Genomic DNA, 24,247 nt, shown 5'->3' with positions numbered 1-24,247 from the left:
AAAGTAATATTAAGAATTGAATGACTCATTTATGCATTTAAAGAAATTAAATTTATTTTACTTTAAAAGCTCTAGCTAAGGTCCATAAGTCAAGGATTTTGGAAAGGAATAAAGCTTTATTTTTTTCTTCCAGTTTCACATAGATCTTTCTATTTACCATTGAGCATACTGTGACCTTCATTATAATTTAATTTCTCTACAGCAGACACCTCACTACTTAGCATGGATGATTGAGGGTGTCCAAACAATATGGTCCTTGATGGGTTATCCTGACAAGTTTTGAAGAAGTTTCCTCACTCTAAACGTTAGCTCTGTTCCCGAGACAGTAGCGTAGTGGCCACCAATCCTGGATGCATTTTGGTTTTTTTATTTTTTGTTTTTCATTTTTTAGCCTTGAAACTTGGATGCATTTTAAAATCATCTGGGGGGCTTGATTCCCTGATCTGAAGGAGGGCCCTGGAGTAAGTATTTTTCAAATGTGCCCCAGATGATTGTAATTGTAGCCAGGGCTAAGAAATAGATAGTTAGATAAATAGAAATTCTTAAGCCATATTATTGATATGCATGGATATTGTATTCATGATGCAAATAACCAGTGCTCCAGCATTCTAATTTTCCATTGGGAAGCTGGAATATCTGCCGGGGGTAGGGAACCTGCGGCCTTGGGGCCACGTGTGGCCTTCCAGATCCTTGAGTGCGGCCTTTTGACGGAATCCAAATTTTACAGAACAAATTTGGATTTGGTCAAGGGGCTGCACTCAGGGATCTGGGAAAATGCAGATCTTACGTTCTGAGAAATGCATGTTTAGGCAATTTTGTCATTGTAGAGACATCATAGAATGCACTTACACAAACCTAGATGGTACAGCCTACTGCACATCCAGGCTATATGGTATGGACTATTGCTCCCAGGCTCCTGTACAGCATGTTTCTGTACTGAATGCTGTAGGCAATTGTATTAATAACACAATGGTAAGTGATTGTGTATCTAAACATATTCAAACCTAGAAAAGATACTGTAAAAATACAATATTATAGTCTTATGGGACCACTGTTGTGTATGTGGTCAGTCTTTGACAGAAGCGTTGTTCTGTGGTGCATGACTATTCCTAATATTGTGTGTCTGAACAATATATGAATGACACAATTCCACAGGCTTCATTACATAAGAGAGCTCCCTTAGTGCTCTGAGAAGGTATTTTAATCCAGCATTAAATGGAATACATCTCCATTTACACTGATTAATTGATCTATAATCTTGAAGGAGTTATCACATAATACTTATTTATCTTGACATTTAATATGCAAATTAGAAACATCTACAAATTCCATTCATTTCTAGAAGTCTTATTTTCCTATCATAATATTTTTGGTGGCATTTTTTTTTTCTTTTTAAAATTTTTTCTTACGGATATCTTCAAACATACCTGAAAGCAGAAAAAATAGAATACTCAGTTGACCACCCAACTTCAACAATGGGCAGCATTTTGCCCATCCAGTTTCTTGTCTTCCCTTCATTCTTTACCTTCCTTGAGACAAACTTAACTTTATAATTCTTTCCATTTCTTTTAAAAAATCTTTATAATTGTTTAATATCACATTGCCAAGAACCCTCACTCATCCCTTGATTGAAGAGGCAGGCTGTGATTCCGTCTCTGGTTTGCAAGGTTTCCTGCTAAACCTAAACCCTTAAGCTATGTTCTTGCAGACTGGGACATTAGCAAGATCTCTCGATTGAATTACAGAATTGCATTCCACCAAGGATTCAGTTTTGTAGAGTACTTAACATTGAACTACATGAGGAGGCACAGGAGTAATGGGTCTTTTCAGTAATATCATCTTTTTTTTTTTTTTTTCCTTCAGTAAATCAAAGGGAGTATTACCAGACCTTTAGCTATGCAGCATGAATGGAGTTCAAAGTATACAGGGGCTGGGAATAGCCCCCAAATTAAAGCAGTTCTGTCCTCTCCTGAAGGCTTATTCTTTTGCTTCTAGTTGTTAATATGAATAATTGAAGAATCTGAGAGCTTTCCCATGATTTGAAAGTTTTGGAGGGTATAGATTCAACGGTTTCCATTGCCTTAAAAGCCGAAATAGAAGAAATGACCTAACTCATTTCTGCCTCTGCCAGTGACCTATTTTGGGGCTCTCTGGGCCTGGGGATTGCCCCCAAACCCTGAGGATCGGAGTTACAGGTCCCCACTTGCTGAAGTAGCCTGCATTCTCCACTGGATTTGACTCTGGCAGTACAATAAAGAGACCATTGCAGAGAATCTCCTATCCTCAGGAACGTCCCAGGGCTACGCTCTTGGATCTAGGCAAACTTGTCTGACTGGAAGCTCAAACCAGGAGGACGTGTTTACTTCTCCCCTGGATTCAGTTCCCCTCATGGCTTTGCCCCAGTGGTCTGAACATTGGAGTCTCAACCCTCTGGTGCCTCCTGTTACTTCAAGGAGAATATGAATTTTCTGGAAAATTTCTCAAAACAATACTTAGTTTCTTTTTAAAAAATAATGTTGTCTGCAAATGTGGGAACAAAGAGGGGAACTGGAGAAAGCAAGCTGTAAAAATTTGGGAACCAAAGTCCCAAAGTCCCATCAACCTTTTTTGGGGGTAATAGAACTGTTCTATTTCCCAATCGTGGTGATTGTTATAGAAACCTCTACATGCGTTAAAATCCATAGACCTGTATATCAAAAGAAAAAAGGCCAACTTTATACTACGGTATAATTTAAAAAAGAAAGTAAGTTACTAATCGGGGAAAAATAAAACTCCTAACCTTGCTTAGTTTTGAAAGTAAAGAAAATTCTGGAAAGGGAAACAGCACCTTGGGATTATCAATTATTTTAAAAGTTGTTTAAAAATTTTTTAAAAATATTTTTTATTTTTATTTGTGATATTGACAGAAAACTTAAAAGCTCACCAAAATTATCTAATTGTAATAAACCATCTGTTTGTACTAAAAAAGACAGCCCTGCGAGCCTCAGTCAGGCTTCTGGTCCTGTTTCAGTCACCGGACACAGGCCAGCGTGTTCCAGAGCGTCAGGGTGAGGGGACAGGGCCCTCCTTGCTCCCAGGGAGGGCTGAGAACGACCAGAATGGGCTCCACTCCAGACCTGTGGAGAGTCAGAAGCTGTATTTTAGTGTATGTGGGTGATTCAAATGCACAGGAAGGTTTGTGTGTGCCACCCCTGGTTGCCAGGCAGATGGCTGCTGGGGGCCCTGGCCAGCCCTTCCTCCTCACAGCTGTGTTGGTTCAGAGTGGGGGTATTTTCCTGTAGGAAAGGACTCTTTCCTACCTCAAAGAGTCCCTTCTGGCAAAATGATGCCAGTATATTAGAATTTCCCAAGGAAGCTTCTCTTAACTCTATTTTTAATACCACAGGTAGTATTTAAAGATCCCTTTCCCCTGCCATTCTAAACATCTGCTTTTTCTCTTAACTTTATGTTTTTAAATCATCTTCTAGCCAGTTGAAGGGAGCAGGCTGAAGCGTATGGGGGCAAGTAGGATTTGGGAATTTGGGAGAAATGTGGTATTTAATTGGAAGTTACAGAAGGCTCTAGTTGGCAAAGATGGGTGCCAGGGGCAGAGAGAGTTCTTGCACTGCTTGACGGAAACAGAATTGTTCCATGCAGAGTTGCTGTGTTCACACATTCTATTTGGTCCTGCATGTTGTGAACTAAAATAAAATCTCAAGCTCCCCAGCTGACTGAATGGACCCTGTCTTGGCCAAGGGGACCCCTCCCCCAACCAAGAAAAAGCCCCACAGCTGAGTTGGCAGCCATGAGGAAAAGGGATGTCGGAGGGCCCTAGTTATGCCCCATCCCTTTTGAAGTTATTCTTTGCAACAATAGATACAAAATCATTAAGCTTAAGGCCATGTAAGACAAAGGTTAAGCTATACCTGCAGGCCATCAATTTATTTAACAGATCACTTGAGTCTCAGTCTATGTCCTGTATATGTCTGGTAGCTTGTCTCTGATTAACAGGCTTCCTTATCTTAATTTAAAATGTTCTAATCCTTTAGACAAAGCTTCATTTCTTTAACCAATTACAAATCAAAGACTCTTTGCACCCACCTGTATAACCTGTAATCCCCTGCTTCAAGATGTCTTGCTTTTTTGGGCCAAACCAATGTACCCCTTCCATGTATTGGTTTAAGATCTTATGTGAAATTCTTGTCTCCCTAAAATGTATAAAACCAAACTGGAACCCAACCATGGTGGGGCCTCTTGCTCAAGGCTTCTTGGGCTTGGCTCTCTGGGCACATAGTCAGCTCAGAATAAACCTCTTTATATTATTTTACAAAATTTTTTGTTCTTTTCCGTTGACAATGGAAACAGATCTGTTCCCTGCAGAGTGGCTGTGCTCACGCACACGGTTGCCAATCGTCCTGTGTGGTCCTGGTGGCAGAGGCAGACCCGCCATGAATGCTTTGTCCTGAGTTTGCTTTCTGATTGCTTACGTACAAATCGGATTCTCTTTATGGGCCCCAAATGTTGGTGGAGAGAAGATTCCTTGGCTTGCTGTCACTGGATGAGACAGCTGGGGTTTCTCTGTGGATAACATGACTGGGACCATAGGCCTTTAACTTCATGCAGAAAAAAAAAATCCAATGAAAGCATGAGTTAGCACCAACTGAGATTTCTTCCTTCATATATTTTCCTTTTTAATTAATATTTCATGACCAGTTAATCAGCAGTCTGTTATCCTTCCAATAAAGAAAAAGGTATTATAACCAATAAAATATATTTATTGCCCTCATTTTAAAGTCTTAATTAAAGACCCATCCTCATAAAAGCCTTTTAAAAAACATCATCAAAAGTGTACAACCAAGAGGGAAAGATGCCCTTGTTTGTTAAAAAAAAAAAAAAAAAACATACTGTCGTATGGAAGACAGAAAAACAACGGACTGTAAGTGAAAAATATAGATCTGTTTACTCAGTATAGATTTGGTATGTAGCTCATATATGTATGGAATCATTCTCAAATTTGAGGAATTCAGAAACGTTTGCTCTTGTAAACTCAATATAAGAGATATAATGCAGTTCAAACATAAGAAAATGTTAGAGGCAAGGACCCTCAAAGACCCTCAACTCCCCTATGACTCGTCCTACACACGGACTTCGCCCTGGAAAATTCCAGCTATAGCTCCGAGAAGAATGCAGTCCATGACGTGCTGACCACGGGATGCTCCAGGGTGTGCTGACTGCAATTGTTCCCGACCACCTGCCAGGTTGGAGATGAGTAACCAGTCAAAAACAGGATACCGATAAGACACTGATTGGGGCTGATTAACCCAGACCCAAGCCTCATCGTCAACACTCTATTTTTTTGCTTCTACTTCCTTGTTTTTGTATGCTTATAAAACCTACTAAGAATCTAAGTAAAGCAGACCTTGACAATCATTCGCTTGGTCTCGTTTCTTTCTCTCGCTCATCTCTTTCAGGCACGGTCCCCCTCGCCCCCGCGAGTAACAGAAGGTCCCGCGGGTCGGGACAAGAAAATAATTCAGGTTTTTATCCCTTAAATATAGAACACTTTATGAAAAAAGGGGTTTAGTGCTTATAAGATGTTCTTACATGAGCATAATATATATTTCTAAAACTATGTCCCTCATTCATAGCTTATGTGTAGGTTCCAGGAATTGGAATCTGTTAAGCAGATCCACACTATTGAAGATAGCTGGATAGCTAGTTAGCTAAAGAGATCAATGAATTCATTCCGAGGCAGCTAAATGCCAATTAGCCAAAGTAAGCAAACAAATTCTAAAGCCAAGGGCTGTGTGGTTAGAGCTCATGGTTCTACTCATCAGAGAAGATATAGAAAGTCAGAAGCCATCTGCTCACTATTACCATCACTAGGATTGGTCCTAGTAGTAGAAATTCTTCCTAGCTTCTCCTATTTTGTTGATTACCTTGAAATACTTTATTATGTTCCACAGTATTAGATTCAAATATAAAAATAAAATCATACTGTTTTACAAGTGAAATGAGTCTTAGATATATTCTACTTAATTTACTTTTTCATTTGAGAGAAGGAGGTACCCCTATAATATGCTGAAGAAAATACATAAATAAAAAATTCATATTAAGAATAAAAAAGAAATAAGCTCAATAGAATTTAAGTAAGCGTGTAGACATCTCAAAGTAAAAAAAAAAAGAGTTTAAATAATTTGCTTGGGGCAGCACAGCTAGAGAGCAGCAAAACTGGAACTAGAATTCACCTCATTGTGCCTTATGATTTTAGAACTGAAGGAAGCTTAATTCCCATTTGTGCAGTCCATTTGATCAATGGACATGATAAGTTCTGCATGAAGTGCTAGTTAACTTACTGTCTGCCAGTACTTAGTCAACTGGGTAAATCCAAAATGTGTTTGATATATCCCAGTAAACAAAAGGGGCACCTTTTTCAGTAAATTAAAGTTAAAAACATCTTTACTTTTATGTGGGAAGAATATTTCTAAGGCATTATGACAGTCTCTGAATCTAAATCACTATAAATGGAGAATTCTGTCAAAGTGGGTTGATTTTGGTTATTTGGGCAATAAAATCATTTAATATTAATAAATGTCTGAAAAATCCACCAAAATCTTTAAAATGTTCAGAATTCCACCTAAATTGCATATGAGTTTTTAAAAATCCAATCATATTCATTATTATCATTACATATAAATGTATATTACTATATATTTATATGTAATCACAATACATTGTATATAGTATATCACTATATATTTCGCAAATATGAAATGCAAGTGTAGAATATTAAGTGCTGGTAATCCCTGAGTTTTCTTAAAGGTAAAAATTTTTCCTCAGTTGTTTCTGCTTCCATGAAAAGAGTAATCACTGGGCTTATTTTTGTTAATATTTCTGTTCATTGGTATGTTTATGTCTTATTGGCTCAAAGCATAAGGAAAAAGCAAAGCTAAATAACTTTCAGTGAGAGAAAAAAATCTTAAAGCTGAGAAAGAACTACTTGTAGATTCATATTTTTATGTTGCTATATTGGTTTTAGTGAGTTTTCTGTGGAAAAAACAGAAAACAATGAACTAAATAAACTCAACATCGTCCAATGGCATTTTCTTTTGCTGTGGTTGAATGTGGGAAAGAAGGCAGTAGTTTGCCACCTGGTGGTTCAACATGGATTGGCATGATAGAATTCCCCCAAGCCTGTATGAACTGAACCGAAAACATACCAACATTTCTCAACTAACAATTTTTTCCTCCTCAGAGACATTTATTTTTATTATTCTAATAAATACTCATCAGGTACCATTATTATGTTTGAAGATTACAAATATTTAAAAAAATAAAATAAGTAATCACCTCTAATGTGCTTCTTAGATCATGTATATACATGGACTTTTGTTATTTGAGTCATTCCAATGATATGATATTTAATTACATCCAGGTAACACTAAAGACTAGAAATAAAAATGATTCCATCCCCAACTAAATAATTTTGAGAGACTGTGTATTAAAGTACCAGAAATTATTTCATTTCTGTGAACTTCCAGTTCACTTTTCAAATGAATGTTGATTTTTGTAACTTGATGTTTACTCAAATGTTCAGTCTAATCAGTATACATTTTATTTATTTCATAGAGTACAATCAAAAGTGACCATAAAATTTTACTGTCCATAGTTTGCCTGTCTCAAGTCTAGATAAGATTTTGTGTTCTAGAGTCTAGACTATGGTATGGCCATCATACATGTGTATCACATCAGTTACACAACTGTAGCCCAAGAATCTATTTTTGTATTGTCCTTGAGCTAGGTATAGGATTTTAAGATCTTCCTTCTACCTTTTATTGTGCCTCATATAGTTGAAATCCTGAGTCAAGTTTCACTGGGTGATGAGTATTGTAATTAATATCACTGAAGAAAAATTCCAGAAATGATAAATTACTTACTATTCACTGACCCAGGTGTCACTTTTGATGTTTTGTCTTTTTGCAAAGACTGCCTTTAAAATCAAAGCCAAAATTATTTCAGACAATGTTGCTAAATCAACCTAATGATGTGTTCTGAGGCTTATCTTATGAAATTGACCTTGAAATTCCATATTTTCCTTACCCCAATCAAACCCTAGTTTTGTTCTGTCTGAAATTTTAGACATTTTTTGAAGGTCAAATTATATCTTTGTTTGCTCTGGCTTTGCACAGACTTTTGCCCAAAAGCTATAATATTCTTATTTTACCTATCTGCTAGGATTCTTGAGGTTATGGAGGCTTTTAAATAGACTATAATCTCAGAAGTTGCAGCACACATTTGCATTCTGTTCAAGTAGAATATGAAACAAAAAGATACTGTTAGATAAAGAGGAAAACACATTAATCTGATTGCTTCAAAATATAAATTGTGAATAATGATTCTCTTCTGTGTAGCACATAAAATAGGAAATATTTCCTGGTTTTGAAACTTTGGTGTTTTTTTATTCTGAGATCACTTCATCATATTCAGTCAAAGAGACAGTATCTTGTTAATTTTTGTCCATTTTTTAATGGACAAAATTTTGTCCATAATTTTTAATTTTGTCCATAATTTTTGTTCTAGCAAACTGGCTTCAGTAAAATGTCATAGCAATGGCATAATGTCATATTATATTGTAATATGTCCATACTTCCCAACATGTTTTGTGTGAAGCCTAAACACTCCAGCGAGCGGCACCTACAGTTTTTAGTGTGATCTTCAAAGCAACCATTATAGCTCAATCGGGCATAGGTAAGTCACTGTCCAAAGTCATTAATGACCAGAGTCATTAATGACCCAGCTCCATTAGGTCACTGTCAAGTCAGCCCTGCATCTTCTTGACTTTTCGGGAAATAGTAGGAGGCTGCACGGTGGGGGGGAGAGAGCATTTAACTTGGAGTCTGGCTCTGCCAGTAGAAATGACTTTCTAGACTTTCTTCTCAAAGTTTATTTCTGATTAGGTTTCCTGTCTATTAAGCGAGTTCTGGAACAAACTATCTGTAAGATGGTTGAGCAACCAACTGACATACCTGGATCTCATAGGGAGCCCTCATAATTTGGAGCATGAAGTAATTAAACAGTGATGACAGCCACCAGATTCCCAGGTCTGCTTTAGGCTCAAACTTCCAGTAGGAAGAGAGTCTTTTCATCAGAAGGGCTTTCGTGTGCCGCTCACACCCTGATGCGTTTCGTGGAGCTGATGGAGTCCGAGAGAACAAGGCCACTCAGTGGACGCAGACCAGGACAGGGACTTAGACAGAAGGAGGCAGGGGCTGCGGTCCCACAGAGTCGGCTTTCTTAGTGAGGACAGCTATGGCTGGCAGCCAGACCTCATTAGAGCGAGTTGGAGGGAATCAAACTCCTCCTGAGAAATCAAGTCCCGATCCCAAGCATAGTGCCCGAGAGCGAAGTCCAAGAATGATTCTGTGACAGGTGACAATACGCAGCAGGAAGGGCACATTCTGGGGAAAATGGCAGGAGACAAAAGAGGATCCAGGTTCACGTTGAAATATTTCTCACCAAAACAGTCAGAGTTACCACTTGTGCCTGAGTGAGGAGGAAACAGGGGGGGCTGTGAGAACCCTCCCTTGAACCTTTCATGAAGTATATTGAAAGTGTGTTTTAAGCCACATGGAGTCTTCACAGCTGCCTGTTACGGGTTGAATCCTGTCTGCCTGGCTCCCCATTCACGCGTCACAGTCCTACCCCTAGTACTTCAGAACGGGACCTTGTTTGGAGAAAGGGTCATTGCAGATGGAATTAGTTAAAATGAGGTCACTGGGGTGGGTCCTAATTCAATTTGACTGGTGTCTTTATAAAAAGGGGAAATTTGGACAGCGAGACATGCAAACAGAGAAATGCCCCATGAACATGAAGGCAGAAATTGGGGTGATATGTCTATAAGGCAGGAAATGCCAAAGATTGCCAGCACTAGAAACTAGGCAGGGGCTGGAACAGATTCTCGCTCGGAAGGAACAGACCTAGCTGACACACTGATCGCAGACTTCTATCTTCCGGAACCGTGAGACAATAAATTTCTGTTGTTTAACCTACCAAGTTTGTGGACTTTGTATGGCAGCCCTAGAAGCTGATAATGTTATAGTTTAGCAGTTTTTGATTACTTCTTTTTATTATCTTAAAAGGGTTTGAGTCAAGACTGTGAGATAATGTACAGGATGCTCTGAGCTTGAATTTTAGATAAAAAACAAATATATTTTTTAGTATCAGTATGTCCAAAATATTGCATGGAACATACTAATACTAAAAAGTTATTCATTGTTCATTTGAAATGTAAATTTAACTGGATGGCCTGTATTTTTCTTTGCCAAGTCTGATAAGTCTACCTTGAGTACTTTGTCATGGTGCTGCTCATTTACCTGGACTCAGTGGATCTTTCTTGGTGCCTACTAGAGTTAGCAAAAGCAGGGAAGTAGAAATGCTTTCAGACTTTTGTCTCAGTGATGTTTATTTCTGACTAAACAGTCAGTCCTCTGTTATTCTTGGGTTCCAAATCTGTGGGTGCAATCAACTTTGGATTGAAAATACTTTAAAAAAAAACCAATAAAAATAACAATACAACAATACAAAACACAAAAACAAAAAATACAAAAATCTCAATATAGTATAACAACTATGTATATAGCATTTACATTGTAATAGGTACTGTAAGCAATCCAGACACGATTTAAAGTACAGCTATATGTCACTTAATGATGGGGATATGTTCTGAGAAATGTGTCTTTAGACCATTTCACAATTGTGAAAACATCATAGATTGTGCTTACACAGACCTAGATATAGCCGACTACACACCTAGGCTATGGTATAGCCTATTGCTCCTAGGCTACAAACCTGTATAGCAGGCCACTGTACTGAATATCATTGGCGACTGGAACACAATGGTAAGTAGGTATGTGTCTAAACATAGAAAATTTACAATAAAAATACAATATAAGAGAAAAAAATGGTACACTTATAGAGGGCACTTACCATGAGTGGAGCTTGCAGGACTGGAAGTTGCTCTGGGTGAGTGGGTGAATGGTGAGTGAATGTGAAGGCCTAGGACTTAGTGTGCACTATAACACCATGCATGTAGGCTATATTAAAATTATAAAAAATGTTCTTTTTCTTCAATACTAAATTAACCTCAGCTTACTGTAAATTTTTACTTTATAAACTTTAAATTTTGAAACTTTTTTGAGTCTTTTATAACACTTAGTTTAAAACACAAACATATTTTATATCTGTACAAAAATATTTTTTCTGTATATAGTTTTTCTATAAGCTTTTTTTCTATTTAAAAACTAAAACTTTTTTTGTTTTTAAACTTTTTTGCTAAAAGCTAAGACACAAGCACACGCATTAGCCTAGGCCTACGCAGGGTCAGGATCATCAATATCACTGTCTTCCACCCCCACATCTTGTCCCACTGGAAGGTCTTTGGGGCCATAACATGCATGGAGCTGTCATCTCCTATGACAACAATGCCTTCTTCTGCAATACCTCCTGAAGAACCTGCCTGAGGCCATTTTACAGTTAGTGTTTCATTTCTTTTGTAAGTAGAAGGAGTAGTACACTGTAAAATAACAATAAAAAGTATGGTATAGTAAATACATAAGCCAATAACATGGTGATTTATTATCATTATCAAGCATCATGGGCCGCACATGCCTGTGCTCTACCTTTATGCTATTGGCAGTGCAGTAGGTCTGTTCACACCAGCGAAACCACAGACATGTGAGTAACGTGTTGCGCTACAACGTTAGGATGACTAAGACACCACTAGGCAATAGGAATTTTTCACCTCCATTATAACCTTATAGGACTGCTGTCATATATGTAGTCTGTTGTTGACCGAAATGTCATTACATGGTGCATGGCCGTGTGTGGGAGGATGTGTGGGTTACGTGCAGATAATGTCATTTTATATAAAAGACTTGAGCATCTATCAATTTTGGCGTTCTTAGGGGTCCTGGAACCAATCTCCCCTGGATACCCAGGGATGACTATATTTGCTGTATGTTAAGCTAGTTCTGCAACTAACTAGCTGTGAGACATTGTGCAAATCATCTGACATATCTGAGCCTCAGTGTTCTCATTTGTTAAATGAGGAGGCAGAACTATATGCTTTTTCAAAGGTCCCTTCCAGCCCTTTATGACTGTCATTCAAGGAAATGCTTCTTAAAGGAAGATTTTAAAAAGCCTAGCTTATCAAAGCATTAGAAAGTACTTAGCTATTTTTATGGTTTGGATCAAAAATATAAGCTGTCACTTCTTGGAAAGCTTTATTACCTCCACTTCTTAGCAAAGGCTGAAGTTTAATATCATTATCGTGCCCCTTAATGAGGATGCCCTAATTTAGGAGGGCGTTCATGATGATGATCACTTAAAAAGATCACTGATTTGAGAAATGGTTCAAGTCTTAATGGGTGCTGAGAATGAAGGCTGAGTGATTACTTCTTTCCTGGGCTGGTAGTGTTGATGTTTGCTTTGCTAATTGTACTTAATTTACTGTGAAGTTTTTAAAGAGACTCCTGTTGCTCTGAGTGATGGTGCTATTGGGTGAGGCATTGAACTTAGAGACTTTATTAGTCCAGTGCTACAGGAGACTTGATAGTGAAGCCATCCTGAATTTATTTCTAAGTAATTTATTTAAAAGAATGTGCTAGAGTTAGCCGAGGACTTTTGTATCTTCCCTCCACATTGCTTCTTAGACATGTAAATAATTTTACCCACTGATTTGTGAAAGCCAGGAGTTGGTGATAGTGCCCATGGTGCTTAAAGATAAGACCAGATAGCTATTCTTCCAAGGTGGTTCTAGTTTCCTTTTTGAGAGCCGTCTCCTGCTGGAGCCCATGGGAAGTTGCAAATGGAAGGGTTGAGAACTGAAGGAAAAGGAAAATCCTGACCCCTTGCTCTTACAGAGAGCTTGGCAGAGTACCCTGCACCCTCCAAATCTCACATGTAGGCTTGAGGAAGAGCACTGGCTGGGGGGCTCTCTTGTGAGCATGAGGGTCACAGAGAGGCTGGGGGTGTGACTCTGAGATAAAGCTCTTCTTTCAACAATCACACCCTGAATCACTCACACACCTAATAAACCCTAATCCTTGTCATAAGATATCGAGAAGGCTCTGCTTACCCCCAGAGAGTCAATCTGTCTTAACTGTGATTTTATAAGGAAGTTTTAGTTGCCCCCCAAAATAAAGAGTGTAGACAGACTTTAGTTACCTACTTAATACCATTTTCCCCTTCTTTCTTGCTGATGGAACCCTGATTTTGTGTGGACTGGCAATGTGTTCAGTTCCTGGGGATGGATGGTGACTGGTCTAAACAACCATAATAATCTTGCTCCCCAATTCCCAAGCTTCCTCTGCAGTTAGGAGTGGCCGTGTGTTCCAATTACGACCAGTAAGACAGGAGGAAGCCTGCAGTAGGGTCTCCGGGTAAAAGGAGATGTCAGTGGCAGACACCACCTTTGATGGTTAATTCTATGTTTCAACTTGACTGGGCCAGAGGGCGCCCAGATTAAACATTGTCTCTGGGTGTGTCTGCGAGGGTGTTTCTGGACGAGATCGGCGTTTGCATCAGGGCACTCAGTGGAGTCAGTCACCCTCCCCAGTGCTGGTGGGCGTCACCCAGTCTGCTGAGGACTGCATAAAACGAAAGGTGAAGGAAGGAGGAGTTTGCCGCCCCCCTCTTTCCCGCCTGCTTGACTGGGACATCTCATCTCATCTTCTGCCCTCAGACTAGGGTTTACACCATTACCATCCCAGGGACTCAGCCTTTTCAATACATATTAAACTACACACCTGCTTTCCTGGGTTTCTAGCAGATCACGGAACTTTTCAGTGTTCATAATTGTGTGTGCCAGTTCTCATAAAAAATTCAGTGTATATATGCGTGCATCTACTTACACATATGTATCCATACACACATCTCTCTCTCTCTCTAATCGTCTATCTATTCTATTGCTTCTGTTTTCCTGGAGAACCTTGACTAACACGTCACCCTCTTACATTTTGTCCTTCCCTTTATTTTCCTTCCTCTCCTGGGATATGATGTCCGACGCTGCACGAGGTGACAAATCAGAGGATGACAGGGAGGAGAGATGAATGTCTGAGCCTTTTGCTTCCTTGGCCCACAGATTACTCTGACCCTCTGACCTCTGGACATTTTGTCATACCAGGTTCTGCTGACCTGACCTTGGGCTGCATCCTAAGAGGGGCTGTGTATTCTCCTCCAGTTAATTCCATAATCAAAATAGAAAAGGGCTGATTTACATACTTAGAGAAATTGACATTAACTGGGAAACATACCACCCCTGGAAACAAACCAATATTATCTGGAGATCTATTTTTGCTTGATTTGAAGTGTTTCTTAACAGAGTTATTACCTGCTTGACTCTGACATTTTTGTTTCTGTTTATATCCCATAAAGGTATATAAAGAATCACGCACAGTGAGCTATATCAAATATACTTTAAAATAATGGGAGTGATTATATATATATATATATATATATATATATATATATATATATATATAAAACAGTAGCTTGTAAAGACAGGCCTTAACCACCTTCAGTTCACTAAGCGAAGCTAAGTCACAAACCAGTGAGTGGTCTTACAATTTAAATTGTACCTTTCCCCCAAAGATGATGTGAGGGTTAAGAAATGAGACAATTCATTTAACTGGATCTAGGAGAGGCATCCTGATCTGAGAACCAGGCATCTCTGGTTCTCCTGCTGAGACTGATACAGGCTGTGTGTCAGCCAGGCCAGGAGGAGCATTCCTGAATAATTAGGATTCTCTCCATCAGCAGGTGGGTACCGACCTCACCTTGCAAAGCTCTCGAAAGTGTCTGAGCAGAGAGAATCCCCCCTCCCCAGCATACCTTTGCAGCAGCATCCTGCCAGATCCTTTATGTCATGTTGTCATGACATAAAGCTCACATGAACTGCATTGCACTGCCCTGAGCCCCAGGCTACCAGGAAAAATGGTAAGTGTTCCAAGTTTAAGCTAAATAATATGCTTTTAATGAGATCGTGCGCGTTGCAGATCAAAAGCATCACCAAAAGGTAAAAAGTTCAAAAAGCCCTTTACATGCACAGTGAGTTTGACCAAAGCGGCTTTCATGATCTTTCTGATAGAATTTTAAAAAGCACTTTCAAGTTTCTGATCCTAAGTGTTACACTTCAGCAGGTTTTCCCCTGGCCTTTCATCACACAGAGACAGGAGCAATTTGGTGGTAGGGCACGTTTGTTAGCAGGGGAATAACAATGCTTTGCAGTCTGTGGTGCCGAACATAGCAGGGTCCAGAAACGCTTGGGAATGTGGTCCGGGTGGTCTGGCGATCTGGAAGAATATCGTCCCTTCCAGTCGCTGGGGAAACCCACAAGGGCAACACCCGGCTTAGGAGAATTTGAATTTTGCTCGAACCACATCTATTTCATCAAACTTTCCCAGAAATCTGCTCAGTTAGAATTAACAGGAGGGAGGGAGAAAAAAAAAAAATCAACAGTACTGAGTGCCTTTTAAATAAAAAGTACACGTTGGGGAATTTAAATGCATTATTTCGTGTAAACTTCAAAATATTCCAGTGAAATAGCTACTGTTAATAATCTATTCTTCCATCAAACTTTATGTAAATCACGAATATAGAATTTTTCCTAATTATCTTTGTAGGAAATTGACTTTTCTAAATGTCAGCCTTCACCTTTAATCTCTGTGAGACGAGAGAGCAGAGGTCATGCCCCTTAGTACTAGCATTTATGGGCCCACTGTGTTCTGGCTCCAGTACCAAATTTTCTTATATACGTCATCTCCTTTAATATTATAAAAACTCTGGGGGTTTGGCATTATTTTGCTCATAGTATAGATGAAAAAAATTTCTGAGAGATTAGATAACTTGCTTAAAATGATCCAGCTAGTAGATGACAAAGCTGAATTTTTTTTTTTTTTTTTTGAGACAGAGTCTCATTCTGTTGCCTGGGCTAGAGTGCCGTGGCATCAGCCTAGCTCACAGCAACCTCAAACTCCAGGGCTCAAGCAATCCTCCCGCCTCAGCCTCCCAAGTAGCTGGGAGTACAGGCACATGCCACCATGCCTGGTTAATTTTTTTCTATATATTTTTAGTTGGCCAATTAATTTCTTTCTATTTTTAGTAGAGACGGGGGGGGGGGGTCTCACTTTTGCTCAGGCTGGTTTCGAACTCCTGACCTTGAGTGATATACCCGCCTCAGCCTCCCAGAGTGCTAGGATTACAGCGGTGAGCAACCTCGCCCGGCCACAAAGCTGAAACTTGAACTCAAGTCTGTGAGTAGAAAGCCCATGTTTCTCTGTGGTGACCTGATGCCTCCAATCTTGGCGTTGCCCCCATTAAACAGTGCCTCAGTGTTTGTGCAACTGAATGTTTGCGTGGGGAGTGATCTGCTTTCCAACGGGCAACCCAGCCTTCCAGCTTCTGACCACTGCGTTGCGATCACCTGGAGGCATCTTGCCAGTGCTGCCCCGACAGACTTCTAACTCCTGTCGCAAAGTGCGGTTCAAGACCAGTAGCATCAACATCACCTGGCACTTTGTAGAGATGCACGTTCTTGGATTCTTTTCCAGACTTTCTGAATCTGGGGTGGGACTCAGGAATGTGTGTGTGTGTGTGTGTGTGTGTGTGTGTGTGTGTGTGTGTGTTTTTAAATCAAGCCTTGCAGGTGATTTTGATGCATGCTGAAGTTCAGACTATCTTAACTGGACTTCCTGCATCCAGGCACAAATCATTTGTACTCTCCTTCATGGAGCTGCCAGTGATTTTTTGAAACATGGTTAGCATCGTGTCCCATCAGATGTAAGGTGCATACTCCTCAGTTCAGAGGAGCTGAAGCCTCTATGTGTTTTTATTCAGGCACCTACAACATTTTATTTGAGAGATTCCCTTAAATGACCATTACGGTCATTGGCCATGAGCCTTTTGAGGGCTTGGTCTTATTCACCTCCATAGCCCTAGTGTCTAGCACTCTAAAATTATTTATTGAACAAATTAAGTAATTGCTGGGCCACCTGTCATTTTCTTGTGGCAAGAAGGATTGTAAAATTTATTAATCAATATGACAAGTTTATAAGGATAAATCTAGTTCCTTTTTGTAAGTTTTTTTGATGGTAGAATTTTTCCCCCAAATTTAAAAATAATATCTGGACATTGGGGTAAAAAATGACAAGAGCAGCGCCCATTGTTAAAAGTCATCCTCAAATGTAATACTGCTACAGTGCGACTAGTTATGCTGATTGCCCGAGCAGTCACCACTTTGCAAAGAAGCAATTTATGAGCAAGGTGTTTATTTTGAAGCTAAAAGATTAAGAAGGTTTGTTGCTTCACCTCTAAAATTTTGTTGTGGGCCCCAAATTTAAAATGTTGCTGTGGATAGGTACAATATCTTTCCTTTTTCCTCAGTGTTGCCCTGCTGAAGAGTGCTTCATTCTTTTCCAGCAGAATGTTTGACCCAGAGTCAGGGGCTGCCCTCTGAGTAGGCAGGAGATTGACAGCAAGAGGCAGTTTTAGAGGTTCTGAAGATTCCATTTTATGGATTAACACACCGAGGCTTATAGAGTTTCAGTAATTTTATCCACAGTGCTACTGGTTTGGTAAGCAAAGGGGTTGGGATGGGACTCAAGTCTGCCTGATGTCGCGGATAATGCTCTTTCCCTGTGCACTGGCTCCCAATAGGGAGTTCCCAAAGGCCTGAGCCTCACAAACACAGGAGGAGATTTAAAAAAAATTTTTTGAGGTGCCACCACAATCCTGCTAAATTAGATTCTTACAGGCAAAGCCAGGGTAATTTGTATTTTTTTTTTTTAAATTTGGTTATCTATAGGTTTATTTTTCAAATTCTTATGCTCAGATCTGTTTGGGCAATGTGGAAACAGGCAGACCCCATATTCAGAAGGAGCTGAACCTGCTTCAGCCAGCCTGGTGGGTATCTACCACTGACTCGGTGGTTCTCAAAGGGTGTTCCCCACACGGCAGCACCGGCATCACTTGGGAACTGGTTACAAAATGCACATGCTGGGCCCCCACCCAGAACTACCTGAAGAGAATCTTAGGTGGTGCCTAGCAATCTGTATTTTAATCATGTTCCTGATGATTCTAATGCTTGCTTAGATTTGGGAAACACCAATCTAATTGTTTATTGTAAAAATGTACCTATTCTAGAGAGGGACATTTCTAGCTACTATCAGTCATTTGGATCTCTAAGGGAGGTGGGGAGAGACATGTGGGGAGGGCAGAGGGGGGAGAGGGAGAGAGAGGTTAAAGGGCATCAGAGGGATTAGGAAGGGGGCTTGGGGGGGGCAGGGAACAGCACAATCCATCTGACCTCCCAATTTTGCCTGCGGCCAGTCCTGTCTACGTTAGCTCCTGCCTTTCTTCTAAGAAGTAAATGTCAAAAGTAGTTTTCTTTGAAGGTGACATAGGTATTTAACACCTCAAACAGCTAGAATCCCACCAGACAGTTTTATGATGTGATAATTTACTTCTTACAAGTAAATACACTTTGCCCAGGTAGAAAGTGACTAGCTGAATTTGAGTTTCAGCAAAGAATTCTACTAAAACAATTTCTTCCCTTTTGAAGACAAATATGATTGCCTTTTTTTTTTTTCAAATTGGAAAATGATGTTCCTTTGGGCTCATTGCATCACTATAATGATGGGCCAATGATTGGTCAAAAAACTAGAGTGTCCAGGGATTCTTGTGGTTTAAAAGCATTAAATGAATTCCTCTAGTCTTACTTCTGCATAATATAGAATGAACTCATTAATTTTTTTCTTTATTTGAAAGTATTCCAGTTAAACATATCTTTTCTTCCCTTTTTTAAAAAAATCAAATTTTTCAACTGTTATTCCCTATGCACAGATTATGTGTTGGCGTGTATCAAGTGTTGGTGATACAGTGATGAAAAAGGCAGGATTCCAAAGCCCAAGGAGTTTCCAGTCCAGTGAGAAGCTTGCAGTCATGACTAACATGGACGTACTCTGCTCTCCATCAGGAATCTTTTTGCCCAAGCCATGCCAGGAAACTACATAGTTGCCCAAACAGCTAGATTGCTTAGCCATAAGAATATCAAACACATAAATCAAGTTAAGACAATGACTGTCACTTTGGTCCTTTCAAACAGAGGGAATTTAATACAGGGGATTGGTGACAGAGGAGATAGAAGAACTGAGGAGGCAGATGGGACCATGGGGCACTCAGAGGTTGGCAACACGAGGAAGGACTGACTGGAGAGACACGGAAAGGAGGCATTATCAGAACCCAGGGGTTGGCTCCACGGGGTGGTTCTAGAACCGCAGTGGGGACTGCTTGGCTGGAGCTGGGGTCCTGCACAGATGCAGCTACTGTGAGGTATGACCCTCAAAGAACAGTGAGAAGGAGAGAATCCTCGGTTTCCCCCTTTGTCTTGCACTCCATTCTTCTGCAAGCGGCTCTATTGAACAGACTTACGTGGGAGCCAAGAGGACAAGCGGTCTGGAGACCAGCACCCCTGAGGTACACAGCGCAGACGGGGGAAGGTGGAGGATGGATCTGAGAGCAAAGTCTGAGGAAGGGCGAACTGCAGCCACTCTCCCAAGGGATTTCTGGTCAGCTGGATCAGAGAAAGTTTTCTGAGAAAGCCAGGGCCACCCCCTGAAGGGAGCACAGGGACCTTCAACTTCATGCAGGCCAGCAGAGAGCTGGAGGGCAAAGCTGTGCAGAGGCACAAGGACCTCCTTCAGAACCAAGGTTCTTGGATTCTCCACCAAGCACACATTCAATCCAGGTTTTCCTTCCTTTTTTACTTTTTTCTCTTGCAACAATGCTCAATATCCATCTTCTGCACCCAGAGGAAATCAGTCTAATGGTGAACCCAAGCAGGTATCAAAGTGTCTCCATTCACTGGCCTTTTAGAGACTCAGGGAAGGAATGCTTAACTCAAAGAAATAAATTGCAAGCACCATGGCATTTAAGGCAAACAGATTTTGGACAAAAGGGTCCTATTGGGACCCTCAATGGGCTCCTTCCTCCCTGCCATAAAGAGCTCTGTATAGAGGTTTGATTTATCATAGTTTTACCAGGAATGTTGCAAGTTGTATATAATAACCTCAGCTTGGCACAGTCCTTCTGCAGGATTAATTAAAAAAAAACTTTCTTTTTAAAAATTCCAATCCATTGTGGACCTATACTTTTGTAAAATATAATGCATTTTTTAAAAAAGAATTACTAGAAATGTTTAATAGTAAAAGACATACCATGCATAAGTTCAAATATTTTTTTTTAGGTTCAACAGGCATATAGTGACTCCATCCAATTGCGGTGGAAGTTTCTAAATTCTTACTCTTTATTCTGGACTCATCTCCTTGTAGACCAGCCAGCAAGTCTCTGGACAGGTCCCAGCCCCCTGTCCACACTTGCCCCAAAACACTACCTGAGATCATCCTTCTGATGGCTGGAGGCCTCTCTGGAGGAAGCCCATTTTCCCCACTCCTGCTGTTATGTGGCCTGAGAGTTTCTGGAAGTCATGCCCAAGATTTAACAGAAAGTAGGATCTGTGTCAGCAAGAACCTGGTGCAAAACAGCTCTGAGGAGGACACTTAGCAATGGCCCAGAAGGGTCTGGCCCACTCTGCTTTTTAAGTCTTCTCTGTGTGCTCTCATTCTATGGAACAGGGTCTACATCTTTTCCAACTGCCTCATTTTATGTTCATTCGATGCTGACAACTTGGAAAAGGCAGCAGACATATCTAAAAATGACAGTTATCTTCAGGGAAAGGAAAATGGCAAATATTAGACAAAAAAAGTATGAAGTAAATTTTTCACCCTGAAGGCCCAAAGAAATCATTAGAGTTATCTGACAGCCACAGTCTCCAGGCATGTGACTTGCCCCCTGGCTATCTCATTGCTATTTATATGAGCTGGGATGTCTGTCTCTCTCTCTTGGCCAGGGCTGAAATCAGGTGGGATCTGTAGGAACTTAGATACTGCCCAGAGTGAAAGAAACCAGGAAGCCCTGATAGCTGTCTTTCAAACGTCCAGATTCCAAATTATTCATCTATAGTTTATAATTAGTTGTCTTCTGATACACACACACACACACACACACACACACTTACTTTTATGCTTCTCTCCCCCAAACATCACGCTGAGCAAATTAAAACTTTAGGAGTTAATAGCTATGTCTCTTCCTTAAGATATTACTATATGTACAGTGGGTGGGTATTGAAATAAAGTGAAATAAAAATTGCTGCTCTTTGTCTCAGGCAAAAATATTCAATTAAATTATGAAATGGGAGGTTCAAAAGCCTTCTCTTCCTTCCTCTTGACACTTATTGAAATCTACCACACTTTGTGTTAAAAAGTTGCAGTGATTGAAATGTTATTAGGGTAATGTAATTGAAGTTAAATACATACCTATGGAATATATCATCAAATGCAATTACCTAGGGATGCAGTGTTTCTTTCTGGTTGAGCAATAGGTTCTCTCTAATGCCCTTTATTAAAGTTTAAAGGAAGTGTTGGCTTTACCATTGAGAAAGGGGTGGAGAATGAGCTTTCTCCGAGCTGACCTTTAGGAGCTGGTGTGTTGCCTGCAGCCCTTAACTTTGGCAAAATGCAGTCACGTTTGTGAAAGAATGTCTAAAAACAAAAAAACCCCTCACCTCCCAATCAGCCCCCAAATTCATCTCCCAAGATCACTCTGTGTTTTTGACGTGTCTTGATCATCATTCTCCTGGCAGCTAGAATCCTAAGCCATGTGTCAGAGCGTTTATCAAAAAGAAGCTTGACTGTATTTTCTTCATATTGTTTCAGCAATAGATTCTAATCACCAGAACTTACAAGTCTGTTCCCACAGTCTTTTGACAAGTCAGAGTTTCTCCATTTCACCCTTTAGCAGGATAAGGAAAAAAAAAAATCAAAAACCTCTGTAGGTATTGAAATCCTCACTACTGCCGAGTAACTGAGTCTGTGCTTTCTCTCTGAAGATCACATCTTCTTTTTGACTAGGTTGTGCATTTAAGACCTGAAAACTGTGACCCCTGTTGCCTAGCAACTGAGAAACTCAGGCCTCAGCCCGGGTGGGGGAGATGATGAGAAAAGGTCAGCGAACGAGGCGAGTCTGTCCTTATCAATATGCCACCGTGGCAGCTACTTTTATTTCTTTCTAGTAATATATCATAATAAGTTTTGTAGGTCTTTATACTGTGGTTTTCCCTTTTGAATAAAAGCATAACTAAGACTTGAGGGGATGTCTGATATAACAGAAAATGTAACCATAAAAAAAAAAAAACCCAGAATAGAAATCATCTGACTGCTGAGTACCCCGCCGAGCTGCCTGAGGCAGTTACACATTTCCATTGAGTTATTTTATGATCAGGCCAGTATGTTATTGAAATATTATCTCTTTAGCCTTTCTCATTCTGATAAGAAATGACAGGCTCTCAGAACAGTAATACATACAGAGTACAAAATATGGAGCTGTGGACAAATTTCAGCCGGGGTGAAGAACGTTGGCTTTGGAGAATTTCCATTAAAACCAATCATCCTTGGGCTGCATTTTCAAAGGCGGCCCACTGCACATTCGAACGCCCACCGTAATTGTGATGAGAATTTGGAGCCTCTGTCGATGATCATGTTTAGACGAATTGTGGAACAACATTAAAGAAAAAAAGTCTCTGTTGTTTGTGGCAACTTCATTTAAGATGCAATTTGTTTAGCAAATAATGTAATGCTGTCATGTTTCAGATGCACAGGTGAGGGTTACAATCAGGATTTGAAGGGCCATTCAGGAAAAGAGGGGAAGGAGGTGAAATTAAGAATATAACATTTCAAGTTAAGTATTCTAAAGGTGGTCTGATTTAGAACTATTTCAGAAATGACATGCAACACATAGAGCTTTGTTACCTTATTTATAAACGCTTTCACTTGAGGATCTTAATCTTATCACTATCTACTTGATGATTCTTGGTTGTTGCTTAATATGTAAGCCGTTTTTATGTAAACAAAATTGGTATGTATGTTTTCATAGACATGTAAGGTCAACACGTGGTCTCTTGTTCTGGGTGTCAGGAGAGCTGGGATTTATTGTCCAATCTGTATCTAACCAGCTGTGTGAACTTGGGCAAGCTGGAGCCTCTCAGGGTCTCAGCATCGTACCCTGTAGAAGGAAGAACTTGAACAACATAATTTCCAGCATCCTTTCCGATGATTCTTTCATCCTCGGTCAGCTACATTTTCCCCTCTGTTGTAGATATACATAATCGCATTTTTGTTATGCAAAGTATGATATCTTTGTGATTTTGTATAATCACCACTTGGTATATTTTAAGACCCTTTGATCTTCTGACAAGTGACCTGTTAGAGGCTTTAAGTTTAGGTATTCGCAATTATTAGCATCGTTTTTGGGTTGTATACATTGGCCTTTCATAAATCCAAAGTTAGCATTTTCTTCTGTTCAGCCCAGTCTCTGTGAACTTATGGGATTCATGACTGTTTTGTTTTTCTCTTCTTTTCTTTCTTTCTTTTTCTTTTTTTTTTTATGGGATAAATGTAGAAGCAGATGTTGTCTCTCTCCTCGCAAATGCGGCACAGTGAATCATCGTAGCCTCTCTGTAAAATTTTAACTTAATGGAGTCCTGGCATTTCTGATGAGATGAGGAACTTAATTTTATAGAACAACCTATTGAACAAGCTGTTCTTGGACATTCCCATCTCAACTAAATGTTAAAAGTATTAAAATTCACATTAGCACCAGAGGAAATTTTGCATGGGTAATCCTTTAATACAGTGTTTTATGGCTCTATTAGCTGCACAGCAGCTGGTGACATGATGAATTTAATCCATTAAAAAATTCAGTAAGAGGTTTAAAAGTCAGCTTTTTAAAACATTATCTTGCTGCAAGGAAAGAGAACTTTTCCTCAGGGCCAGAAACAGGGTGGCTTCACACTGCGGCAGGTATAGGAAACGCACCTGCACAAAAAACGTTCACATGCTCAGAGATTCACACCTAGGGCAGAATTAGGCTGATGGTTGAGAACTCAGGACACAGGATGAGAAGGGGCTGAAGCAGTCGAACATCTCAGACTCACATCTTCCATTTCTTTCTTCTGTTTCAGATATTAAATGATGGTGTTATTTCTGAATGTGTTTTTTTTATTTGTGCCGGTGTACGTCTTCGTGCAAAAGCAGAAATTCTCCGAGCCTTTATTTAGTGAATAATTATTTATCTTAGGAGGAATTAAGTAAGAAAACAT

The sequence above is a fragment of the Microcebus murinus genome, chromosome 15 (assembly GCF_040939455.1).
Source record: "Microcebus murinus isolate Inina chromosome 15, M.murinus_Inina_mat1.0, whole genome shotgun sequence".
NCBI lineage: Eukaryota > Metazoa > Chordata > Mammalia > Primates > Cheirogaleidae > Microcebus > Microcebus murinus.
The sequence above is the reverse complement of the archived record's forward strand: the minus strand, read 5'-3'. Positions refer to the sequence as shown.